Source organism: Meles meles, chromosome 10 (genome assembly GCF_922984935.1).
Source record: "Meles meles chromosome 10, mMelMel3.1 paternal haplotype, whole genome shotgun sequence".
NCBI lineage: Eukaryota > Metazoa > Chordata > Mammalia > Carnivora > Mustelidae > Meles > Meles meles.
In genome coordinates, this window is record NC_060075.1 from 8614865 (window position 1) to 8627267 (window position 12403).

The 12403-nt window shown below is 34.0% G+C and overlaps 1 protein-coding gene and 1 pseudogene across 1 annotated transcript in view; both read right to left on the bottom strand.

Annotated features, from left to right (window-relative positions):
- The window catches only part of CNTNAP2 (contactin associated protein 2), a 1946064-nt gene that overhangs the window by 1270380 nt on the left and 663281 nt on the right, over window positions 1-12403 (bottom strand). The gene's annotated exons all lie outside the window — the stretch shown is intronic.
- LOC123952085 lies at window positions 2002-4496 on the bottom strand (annotated as a pseudogene).

The window sequence follows — 12403 nt, forward strand, 5'->3', positions numbered from 1 at the left end:
GCATGAATAGGGGCGCCTGGGTGGTTCAGTGGGTTAAAGCCTCTGCCTTCTGCTCAGGTCATGATCCCAGGGTCCAGGGATCAAGCCCCACATTGGGCTCTCTGCTCAGTGGGGAGCCTGCTTCCTCCCCTCTCTCTCTGCCTACTTGGGATCTCTATCTGTCAAATAAATAAATAAAATCTTAAAAAAAAAAAGAAGTGGCATGAATAAACAAAATTAGTAAGTAAGAATTAAATGCCCTTAGGAGTCCTTATAAATATTTCTAATATTTTTGGGTCACCTGCGTGGCTCAGTTGGTTAAGTGTCTGACTCTTGATTTCAGCTCAGGTCATGATCTCAGCGGGGTCATGAGATCCAGCACTGCACTAGGCTCTGTGCTGAGTGTGAAGCCTGCTTAAGACTCTCCCTCTGCCTCTACTCCAACCTCACTGGCCCTCCGCTCATGATCTCTCTCTTAAAAAAAAAGAAAAAATATTGTATATATATTTCTAATGTTTTCAATTAATAGGTGCTTAAGTCATTGCATATACACAAAATCACCCCTGAAATGTTTAAGAGATATGTCCTAATGGAAAATTTTATAATCCATTTCAAGCCATTTCACATCCAAGTCTTTAAAATTAATGAGTCCACCTACTCATATATATTTACCAGCATATGAATAACCTGACAATCTGTTAAAATTATGCTTTTCTTAGCCTCCTCCCCACCTTCTACTGAATGCATAATACAACTGTGTTGGCATTCTTCTTATCCCAAACATTCAAGTATCTACTATCAGTCTAGAAGCTCATATTTTATTTAGGTGGTTGAGAAAGGTTATAATTCTTAAGAGCATTAAAATAGCAAAAAATATTAATATGCTTGTTTTTAAGTACAATTTTTATTGTATCTGTTATTAATCACAACTCCTTTGATTAACACAATGTCAAAAATACTGGTTCTTTTTCATACTCCAAGAAAAATGTACCTAGAAATTTAAAATAATGATTTATTGCAGAACATTTAGTGTATGTATGTACCTTTAAGTTAGCCTGAGTGAAGAATGAGCAGCCTTTCTTATCTACATGGGGATTAAAAAATGATTATAAAATAAGCTTGTTTTAAGATTTGAAAATAAAAATGCATTAATTTTAAAAAGTCAGCGTCCTCCCTAAAACCATTCCTTTAATGCTTAAGAGTTTTCTATATATCTTTCCAGATTTTATATGCATCTAGAGATAAAATAATTTGTTTACAAAATCATATCATATAATACATATGATATTGAAACTTTCTTTTTTCTGATTTTGTTTATTTACTTTTATTGACATACAGTGTCATATGAGTGTACCTTTCTTTTTGTACTTAAGGCTATATCAAGGTTATGTTTCTATTGCAGTATATAAATAATTCTCTCATTTATTATTATCAGCTACATTATTTCCAACCATATGAGTACATTGTAATTTATTTCATAAAATTTTATTGATGGACAGTAGTTTCTAATTCTGCTCTATGATAAATAATGCTTCATGACATTTATGAAAATATCTTTAAGTACATGGGTTTCTACAAATTATCTTTACAAAAGCCAAATCAGTATAAAAGGCATAAATGAACTCTCTCATAGTTGCATAGAGAAGCACATTGAAGATTTCAACTTTTGTTAACTCCTTCAGCCAAATGCCAAATGCCGGCCCAATTATATGTAAAGTCATGAAAAGGACTGTCCATCACAAGTAAATGACATAGCACTACCTTTTATTTTATTTTATTAATTTGTTTATTTTACATTTTATTTTTGAAATTTATATAAATTATTTAAAAATTATTAATTTTATTTTGAACGCTTTTTTGAAAAATTTGTGGCAATGATAATACTATTGTTAACTTTTTTATTTGGCACAACTAATTAAATGTCAATCAATAATAAATTAGTATGTGCTTTGTTTTGGGCCAGAATTAAACTAAGAATACCTTCCTTTCTAATCTCTCAAATATTAAATTTTCTGAACTCTATCATGCACTGAAACATGAAAAAAAATTAAATGAAAAATATTACTTAATTAAAAAAACACATACAGAACTACCTAACAATTACGATTTGAAATCTTCATTTCCAGTGGAAAATCTTCCTTTCATCTCAGACTTTCCTTAAATCTGTACATGTACTTTAGATACATTAGACTGAAACCACACCAGTTTTTTGTCATTAAGAAAGTAAAATAGGTAGATGGGACACTATCAGGGTAAAACACAAAAATCCCATGAAAAGTAGCACTAAATTCAGTATGAAAAAAGATTTTGTTATTATATTAGGACAGCACCTCAGAGTGATAACAGAAATTGGTGAATTTTCTCAGAATGATATATTTGATAAGAAATACAAGGAGAATAATGTGTCATTTTGAGTCCTCTGAGAAACCAACATCAAGACACTATTAATTATGCAAGAAGTCATTGTTCATCTGGATACAAGATTTTGGCTAGATTCATATTTTGTGAATATGTCTTCTCAGTCTGTGGATTGTACTTTCATTTCATTAATGGCGGCGTATGAAGAATAGTCATTTTCAGTATTTACGCATTCTTATCTATCAATTTTTCTTTTGTAGCTACTACTTTTTGTGTTCTAAAACATTGTTGAGTCTTTCAAGATTGCGAATATTGTCTCCTATGTATTCTTCTAGAAGTTTAAAAACAGTAGCTCTTGGGCTCCTGAGTGGTTCAGTCGGTTAACCATCTACCTTCAGTTCAGGTCATGATCCCAGGATTCTGGGATCAAGCCCCACATCAGGCTCCCGTCTGCTTCTCCCTCTCCCTCTGAACCTCCCTCCTGCCCATGCTCTTGCTCTGTCTTTATCTCAAATGAATAAATAAAAAGTCTCCAAATAAAATAACAATAGTAGCTCCTACATTTAGGTGCATGATCCACTTAAAATTAATTTTTGGATAGAATGTGAGGTAAGGGTCAAAGTGCATTTTCTCCATCTGGATATCATCTTCCCAACACACTTGTTGAAAAGACTATTATCCTCCCCTTTAAGTTATGTTGGTGGCTTTGTTAAAAATCAGTTACTCATACATGTGTGGTGTTTATAGTTAGACAGTTTTGTACTCTCCACCTATATATTTATTTTTTTAGCTATACTACACTGTCTATATTAATAGAGCATTATAGCAATTCTTGAGATTCTTATAAACCACTTTTTTTTTTTTCAAAATAGTTTTGTATATTGTAGGTCTTTTGCAGTTACAGATAAATTTTAATTCATCTTGTAAATTGATTTTAGGGACTCCAAAAAGGACTTCAAGATATATGACAGAAAATAATATTGTATCTGCAGATCAATTTCCAGAGAATGGACAAATTAACAATAGTGTTTCTTCCAATCAATGAACATGATATATTTTGCCAGTTAGCTAGATATACTTTGATTTTGTACAGAAATATTTTGTAATTTTATGTGCATACAGTGAGCATAATTTTGATATGTTAGTATTTTAAGTCTTTGATGTTATTTTCAATGGTATTACTTTTATAACTACATTTTCCAAATATTTGATACCAACACGTGGAGTTGATTTTTTTGTATTAATCTTGCCTACATCCTGTTAGCTTGCTAAATTCATTCATTATTTAGACTAATGTTTTCAAAGATTGATTAGAAATTTCCAAATGAATAACAATATCATTTATAAATACAGTCAAATCTAATTCTTTCCCAATCTGTATGCTTCCTTTTATTCTTGTTATTGATTGGCCAGCATCTTCAGCACAGCATTGAATAAAAGTGTGACAACATATCCTTGTTTGCAAATCTAATGGGAAAACATTCTGTCTTTTACCATTAAATACTGCCTTAGCCATAGGTTTTCATAGATGCTCATTATCGTTTTGATATAGTTTTCTTCCCTTACTTTTTTCTTTCTTTCTTTCTTTTTTTTTTTTTTGGATTGTCAAATGATCCTTTATGGAAATAATTTCCTTTGCAGTTCTTAACCTGGCTGGATACTCCACTGCACCGCTATCAATGTCATCTATGATGTCATCTATGATGACATTGGGGCAGAGCCATCAATGCAGATTGAGCAGTCCCGAGGATCTCTTTAATGTTTCCAGAGAGTTCTCTGGCTATAGATCAGTGCCACATCTGTTGGGCAATGTCAACAGTCTCATCAAAAGTGGTAATTCCACTGGGCTTAACGTTTTCCTTCTTCTTTCTCTCTCTTGGCCATTCCTTGAGGGCTTTGGTAATCAGGGCAAAGGCAGAAGGTACCACTTCCATCTGCGTCTGTCTGTTCTGAATGGTCAGTTTCATTCTAATCCTCAGACCCTTCCACTCACCGGTTGCCTTGGCCATGTCATGACCAACCATTTTTGGAGACAGACCCCATAGGCTGATCTTTGGGGTGAGAGCAGATGTGGCACCAAATTTCCCACAGGTGCATCTCAGGCACATAACTTTGATCTCTTTGTGGTTGAACTTAGGCCACATGGTAGAGGTGGCTGGTGTTGGATGAACCTGGATTCGGGACAACAGAAGATAGCTGCACCTTCGTGTCCTCTGAGCTTCCCTTCCATTTTTGTTGAGTTGTTTTATTGTCACTGGATGTTGGATTTAGTAAAAAAAAAAAAAAAAATATATATATATATATATATATATATATATATATATATGAATTCAACCAATGCAGATCACCACATGTGATCATGTGATTATCTCCATTAGTTGGTTTTTTTTTTAAAGATTTAATTTATTTATTTGACAGAGAAAGAGAGAGATTACAAGTAGGCAGAGCAGCAGGCAGAGAGGGGAGGAAGCAGGCTCCCCGCCAAGCAGAGAGCCTGATGCGGGGCTCGATCCCAGGGCCCTGAGATCATGACCTGAGCCGAAGGCAGAGGCTTAACCTACTGAGCCATCCAGGCACCCCAGTTGATTTTTTTTTAATATCGAATCTATCTTGCTTTCCTAGGATAAACCGCACTTAGGCATAATCCATTATCTCTGTATAAGTATTGTTGGATTTAATTTCCTAATTATATTTTATGTCTATTATAAATATTGATATGTAATTTTCTTTTCTTGTGATTTTTGTCTGGCCTTCCTAAATATTCTAAGATTCTACACTATTAAAGAGTGTAAAGACACTCTTTAAAATGTAGAACAGTAACTACCAAAAATGTTATTTACATTCTAGAACAAAGAATGGAATAAGAAAACAGTATAACTTCAACAACAACCTCAAATAAATAATAAAGAGGGAAGAAAAGGAGGAAGGAAAAAAAAAAACATTGAAAAGCCCCTGATAAACATAGGTAAGCTTTTGGACATTTTGTTTAAGGTAGGTCTTATTTCTTGAATTAGTGTTCCCATTTTTTTTTTTAAATTTGTTTATTTGACAGACAGAGATCACAGATAGGCAGAGAGGCAGCCAGAGAGAGAGGAAGGGAAGCAGGCTCCCTGCTGAGCAGAGAGCCTGATGCGGGGCTCGATCCCAAGACCTTGGGATCATGACCTGAGCCGAAGGCAGAGGCTTTAACCCACTGAGCCACCCAGGCGCCCCAGTGTTCCCATTTTTTAATAGTTAACTAACTCCGTTCTCCTTAATTAGTCTGCGAGGATATTATGAGCAAGGATTTTATCTTCAAACTGTCTTTAGAAACCCTAAATTGCTAGCTCAGTATTTGGGAAATTGTATGTGCTCAGGAAAACTTCTTTGTTTCTTCTCAAGGTTAAATACTTGGTTGGTGAATGTCTAGTAACAGGGGAGGAAAGCAAATAACATATTCTCTCATTAGGATTATATGTATTATATATTTTCATCCAAGTCTGATAATTCTTCCCTTAATTAGCCATCAGTGACTTTTATTGAATCACATTCTATATTTAATTAGTATTTTTGAATTGAAGCTATTCTCATTTTACAAGTTAACTGTAGAAATACCTTGTGGACATTTGACTAATATTTTAATTAAAGCATAGAGTCATAGGAAAGACATACTTCCTATCTTGGATAATTGTCAGCTACTGACAAATATTAAAGTTTTTAGTAGTATGATTATACGGTGGTAAATAAAGATTGTAGGCAAGTAATTATCTAACACTTTAATGAAAGTCTTCCCTCCACTTTATTTTCTTGTGTTATTTACACCTCTATTTGAGCAAAAGAAATCTCCATTCAGTATAGTCATAAATACTTTCTATTGAAAGGTATGCTTAAAGATTTGAATAAGTGAAATTTTTAGCCACTGTTTTTCTTTGAAATCCAGGGTCACTCTTCACTTTATACTTTCACATAATGACTGATCTAAAGAAAGATTTTTCAAGTTATTAAAAAAAATTTTTATGGAAGATACATTAAGCAAGACCCCAATTAGTAAGTTCACTATTTCCGTATTTAAGACCAACTGAATGAGATCATATGCAATCCATACAATAGCAACCAAGCAAAAATCTTCACGCTTTAAAGTTTACTCAAGTGCAAGAGTGACTATCACTCTGGTTTATTTTTGAGTCTGTTTGAGACAGTGCAGTCACTGGAGGCACGGGAATGACCACGCTAATCCTCAGGGTCTCTATTACAGCACTGACCCAAGGAGAGCCATGTGGATAGGGCCATGTTTGTGTACATGACTGCAGTCAAGTGCAAGAACATGAGTACATGTATATGTTTCATAGAATTTTGGATTCCCAGCCAAGTGAAGTTTAACAAATCTTCAGATAAAAAATGAAAATAGCATCTGATTAAGAGCATCTGCTCTGATCTTTGAGGGCTCTCTATAAGGTCTTTGCTAGATAGCCAACCAATATCATGCCTTTCCCCTACAGTACAAATACAAATATGATTCATAAATCTTTGTTCTCATTCATAGGGAAACTCAGTGTGTTGCACTGAGTGTTATTATTTTTGGAAAAGATTCCTAGATGTCATGGGGCATTTGAGGTAATATTATTACAAGAAGGAGTGATTCATTTTCCCTTTCTTCAAGGGATAACACAGTAGGATACAAAAGTTGCCAAAACACACCATCTTTCCACTTTTGTTTTCATTCGGAAAGGTGCTAATGTCATAGCTTCTTTAATGTTACAAACTCTGAACACGATGTTTGAGATGTAGCATAAGATTAAATAATCCATTCCATATATCAAATACTTGCTTCCTTAATTCTCAAAATGTAAAATTAATTAAAATAGAATAAATGGCTTTACTATGAATGAATAATCTAAAGAACTGGCAGGCAGGGGAAGTTCTAGCTCCTAAAGTCTAATCACTACCATAGACTTTGCACCTGATCAATTATTCTACCTTCATTTTCCCCAATAGACTAACTGATAAAAAGGGCATGTTCGCCTTTATCCACAAGAGGCTGTTTCAAAGGATGAATAATTAAAAGGGTTGGCAAGTTCCTTTTAATTAGAATGGTTACACAATTGCCAACAAATAATAACCCCCTTTTTCAAAATTGAATGCCCAGAGGTTAATTGACTTGCCAAAGTCTCAAGCATTATCCACCTGCATCTATATTCAGACTGCTAAATACATTTATCTTTTAAATATTCATGAAGCATTAAAGTTCCAAAATCCAGCAAATTATGTAAAAGTATTTGTTCTTTGATTGATCAGATATAATTTCATTCTTTAGCCATTTCATGTAGGCAAATGAAGCAATGTAACACAACCCTGATAATCATGATAAAGAAGAAACACAAGGGCCAAAGAATATTTGAGCTGGAGTTCATGTTTTCAAACAGTCTCACTGAATGTTGATATTCTTCTGATTATAGTTTTAATTTTATTTTTTAAGATTTTTTTTATTTTTTGAAGATTTTGTTTATTTTTTTAAATTTTTAAAGATTTTATTTATTTTTGTGAGAGAGAGAGAGAGAGCATGCCAGAACACAAGTTGGGGGGAAGGTGGGCAGAGGGAGAAGCAGACTTCCCACTGAGCAGGGAGTTCGACGTGGGACTTGATCCCAGAACCATGGGATCATGACCTAAGCTGAAGGCAGGTGCTTTATAGACTGAGCCACGCAGGCATCCCAAAGATTTTATTTTTAAGTAATCTCTGCACCCAACTCGGGGCTTGAACTCACAATACTGAGATCAAGAGTTGCATAGTCTACTGACTGAGCCAGACAGGTACCTGATTACAGTTTTTAAATTAGGAGATGATTTTCATATACTTATCTAATGTTTAGAGATGGACTGACAATCTCCAGGTGTCAGGAATTTAGGCTTAATTAGAATAATACTAATAACAGTGACTTTAATACATTAGTATAGTACTTTATTCTTTACTGAAGGCTTTATGTTGGATCTATCAAATAAGGCAATTTCAAAAAATATTGTATACTTAAGAAAGCAGCTCATTATGATTATTAAATTTTTGAATTTTAATAGACATTTAAGAAAATGAGAGATTAAGGAAAATGTGAAAATAAAGTGTATACTCATAGAATGCAAAAATAAGCAAGTTCAGTCCATGATTTTCCCATTTTTAAGTGTTGTATCAATGGTCAGTGTGAGAGCTGCTGGTCAATAAGAAGAGATAGAAAAGCAAACCCATATGCATCATGGTTGTTAAAATTCTTGTCATTTGGAGATTTTTATTGTTCTGGGCTAATACTATTCACGTCCCTGGTACACATATTTTAGCAGATGTGACTGACAGTACCATGATGATAAGGAATTCTTTGTCTTGCTTCAAGAGATGTTTTTTCATTTGTTTAAAGAAATACTATAAGTGAACTTAGGTTTTTATTTAAGTTTAAAAAATATATTTAAAACTAATACAGCTGATTAATATACATTTATATATTTAGTATATGTTTATTATGTACTGGACTACAGAGGCTATTCTAGAACTTTCCTAAAACCAAACAGTATGTGTATAGTGCCGGGTAAATGGGAGGATCTCTATAAATGCTAACAGCATTATTTCCACTTCATGAACTCCGTTACCCTCAGATTCTTTCCACTGGCTTCTCCTGTTAGTCTACAAACATCTTCAGCTTTTTTCCCTAACCTATAAAAAAGAAAAGAAAGAAATAAACCAGCCTTCCTAGACTGCAACAGCCTTCCTGACCACCCCTGTGTTCTCCCCTAAGTCTCTGTCTCCTGAGGTATTTCTTGTGTTCTCCCCAACCCTCTCTCAGACCATCCCCAACTACTTTCTTTACTGTACACTTTATAATCACATCTTCATTCTAATTAGCTGTAATCTCCATGAGGGTAGAGAATATATCTCTTTTATTGCCCATTGTTCATTGTATTTTCTGAGCCATAAGAGCCATAAGAGTGAATTTGAGAAATATTTGCTAAATAAATGAATTCTTACCACATACTTATGTTTATGTACCTTCCTCAACCATTATTCTATTTAAAAATCCTGTTTTAAAATTGGGCCTGGTACACCCATCTCTAAAAGCAATCTCAATCTCCAGTTACCACAGGAGCTGACTCTGCTTCTCCAGCATCAATGGTTTTCCTAGTATTTCTGATGACATTATTAAAATTTTTTTCTTTTGTTTCATTTGTCTGTTGCATGTTTTCCTAGCAAGTCAATTCAATTTTGATGAATCTCGTTATCATTGGCTATCTCTTTTCTATGTACTCACTGAGTGACCACATCCAATCTTTTCCTCTTCATTGATCATTCATGGTTTATGGCTTCAATATCTCTACTTTCAGTCCACACATCTTTCTCCAGAGTTTGAGAATCCAATTTCTACCTGCCTCCTGTACACCTCATCTAGGTATCTGCTTTCAGTTCAGACCTACGGATTCTCATACTTTCTTTCTCGTCCTCTCTATGTGAGAAGCTTAACATTTCTGTTGGTTTCCATCCAACTCTTCCCACTGTTTTTCTTGCCATTCTCCTATCTCAGTCTCTGCATATTATCCCACAAGTTGTTTTATCATTCATTCTGATCCTGATTAGTAATTGTTCCTATGTGTTTCCTGTTTCAAAGCTATGAGACACAAAAAACCTCTCTTCTAAGGATATACCTAGAACATAGCTTAAAGAGAGGATACATAAGTATGAGGAAATAATACATGATCACAAAGAAGGTCTTATTGGCAGAAACAGTGAAAGTAAGCAGGGGCTTCAAATATAAATAATAATTTATATGTCTTTTTTTTAAGATTTTATTTATTTGACAGAAAGAGATCATAAGTAGGCAGAAAGGAAGGCAGAGAGAGAGAGAGGAGGAGGCAGGCCCCCTGCTGAGCAGAGAGCCTGATGCAGGGCTCAATCCCAGGACCCTGGGATCATGACCTGAACCAAAGGCAGAGGCTTTAACCCACTGAGCCACCCAGATGCCCCATAATTTCCATTTCTTAAACTATTTCCATACATTTGTAACTTTACTTATATTTACCTTTGCAAACACTTGGTCTATAAATATGTGCATAGTTCAATTAAAAGTGTATCTTGGCTATTAAAAGTAGAAGTGGTTAAAGGTGACAGGCCTTCAGGGCTTAGTACCCATGCCTTGTGGAGGTCAGTACCCATGCAGACAACCATGCTTACAAGTTTACAAGTCCATATGGTAACAACTGCTTCAAACTATTGATAAAGGATATTCATGTCTTAGAAGAGCTTTGAGGAGTTGAAGGGGAAAAAACTTTTCTCAATTTCCCATTCTAAGTGTTAGGTAGTGGTTGGTCAAAGTTGCCTGGAGATAGATGCTGAAATAGCTTTTGAGGTTACCTCCAGGCTCAGTGGGAAAGATTGCAGTAATCAAACAGTAATATCTACATGGGCACTAGGAATGTGAAGAATGGTTCAGTGTGGTATAGCACTTTGTTCAAACTAAGATTTTTCAGGTTTCCATGTCCTACCTTATCCTGATAAATGCTCATGTAATCATACCAATTATAATTTTATAGTTGTGGTTTTGTTTCCATTTGTTCTTAACTGCCCATTTTCTTGATTTTCACCTATCCTTTTAAAATTTTCTCTATGTTACATATTTTTGCAGAAGGAGCACATACCAAATATTGCCATGTATTCCATCATTTCATCAAATTAATCTCTGGTTAATTCAATTACAATCCAACTACAGAATCATATTCATCCATTCCCATTCTTCCTCTCCCTCCCCAATGATATTATTCATTCTGATATTCCAAACCCCTTTGTTCTCTTTGGTATCTGTGCCTTATTTTGTCAATATTCTCTGAGGATGGGAGAATTATTTCTGGGTTCATCCACTAATAACTAAATCTCAGCAATATGAAAAAGTTTGAATTATATTTCTATCAGTTTAATTACTTTTACTTCTTATTTGCAAGTTTATTTGTACTTTCAAAGAGCTAAAGAAAATTTCTAAGTGTATTATTTACTTTTTTTAAAACTTTAAGATTACACTTTTAAGAAGTTCAAGAAGAGGGAAATTTATTTGTATAATATAGTTAATAAATTGTATAGGGATATATATACAGGGGTGATAGAAAGATAAAGTTAAATTATATGAGTATGTCAGTAGGTAGAGCAAACTTGATCAAATATAGGCAATTTCATAGAATACAACTGAGTAAAACATTAAAGAAATGGCATGTATAGAATTCAGGATAGTGGTTACCACTGGGATGGGAAAGGTGATATGACTTGGAAACTCTTCAGGTATATTCTATGCTTTGTTCTTAACCTTATAATGGGTATTTATGTTTTCATCATATTACTACTTAAGAACTATACATACATTTTATATGCCCCTTCATCTATGATGTCTTAACAAGTAAAATTGAGGGAAGGTCTTTCATTTTCTAAAGTACAAGTATACTCTCCTTTGCTCTTTTAATATTTATGTCATATTTCTCAGACTTTGGAGTGTATCAGAAACTTACAAAGTAGTTATTTATAAACTCAACCTTTGGCTATCTCCCCAGTGATTCAAAATAAGTTCTCAAAGTCAACAGATGAATGGGTAAAGAAGATATGGTATATATGTATACAATGGAATATTACTCAGCCATAAAAAGAACGAGATTTTGCCTTTGGCAATGACATTGTTGGAGCTAAAGAGTATTATGCTAAGCAAAATAAATCAGAGAAAGAAAAATACCATATTATTTCACTTATATGCTGAAGTTAAAAAACAAAACAAATGAACATATGAGGGAAAAAAAGAGAGGCAAATCAAGAAACAGACTATTACCAATAGGAAACAAACGGTTGATTACTGGAGGGTAGCTGGGGGAATGGATTAAGTAAGTGATGGGTATTAAGGAGGGCACTTGTGATGAGCACCAGCTCTTGTATATAAGGGACGAATCACTAAATTCTACACCTAAAACTAATATTACACCATATGTCAACTAACTGGAATTTAAATACAAATTTGGAGAAAAAAAGAAAACTTGTCTTTAATATTCTCAAGAAAAGGAGGTATCTTTCATTACAAGGCTG